Source organism: Lipotes vexillifer, unplaced genomic scaffold (genome assembly GCF_000442215.2).
Source record: "Lipotes vexillifer unplaced genomic scaffold, Lipotes_vexillifer_v1.1 scaffold1093, whole genome shotgun sequence".
Classification (NCBI taxonomy): domain Eukaryota; kingdom Metazoa; phylum Chordata; class Mammalia; order Artiodactyla; family Lipotidae; genus Lipotes; species Lipotes vexillifer.
The window spans coordinates 1,366,222-1,367,309 of NW_006774793.1; positions in this window are offsets into that span (position 1 = coordinate 1,366,222).

Here is a 1,088-nt window from a genome sequence, read left to right on the forward strand (position 1 = left end):
CCCCCACTCTCTGTGCATAACTTGAAGTATTTTCTCTGAAAGATCTGACCTGGCCTGAGGAGATCTGCTTGCACCCAGGAGACAGATCTCAGGTCCCAGACCGGGAGATTTCTGCCTTCTCTCCATTTCAGAGGACGCTGTGGCAAACAGGTACCAAAGCTGAGCTGCTCCAGTTTGGCAGCAGTGCCTCAGTTAAACACCAGGTGGTAATATTGGCCCAAAATTCAGGACTCGAGGGGCCACTGTGGTCAGGAATCAGGTGAACCGGCAGAGGGCAGCCTCCCACAGCCCTGGCAAGGGCAAGACGCCCGGAAGGAGGAAGAGGAAACATGGCCGAGATGGGGGTCTTGCGGTGCAGTTACAGGGAGAGTGGGCAGGCGGAGAGGACCAGGGCCAGGCCCTTGTCTCAGTGAGGAGGAATTCTATTCACTCCCTGACGATGAACTAGTGATGATAGTTAAGGCCTTGCATTTTCCGGTGTTATGCTTTTTCAGTCATTGAAACATACCCTTTTCTTTGCAGACCATTTCCCTGTGAATCAGATAGGAAAGTAAGCAAGATAGACGGTGTACTTATCGTTGCTTTATAAAGGAGGAAAACGAGGCTGAGAGGCAGCCACCCAAGGTCAGGCAAGGCTGTGGCGCTGACGTGGGGGGGAAGGGCAGGGGTCTAGTTCTTAAAACCCCTCGGGGAAGAAGGGCTAGGGAAAGGGGGAGCTGTGTGACTCAGAGAGCTTTCTTTGCCCTCAGTCCGGCACCCTGGGGGAGGGGGAGACTGCGTCAGGAGCGGGCGAGCCGGGGCTGGAGGAAGCCGGGAGGTGTGCAGATAGGCCAGCAGGAAATGAGAACGCTCGGAGCTCCGCCGTGGAGGAGATAAGTGATCTCGGCCCCTCACCTCTCTGGCTGACGTTGCCGCGTTTCCCAGTAACCGGGGCGCTCTGGACGTCTGGTTAGAGAAGGAGGGGGCGCTGGAGGGGAAGGGGGTAGGGAGGACAGTGCTAGTCGAGGGCTGGGGGATTCTTGGGTTCTGCGGAGTTGCTCCGGAGCGGATGGAAGCCCCCTGGAAGCCCACCCCCACCCCGCGGTCCC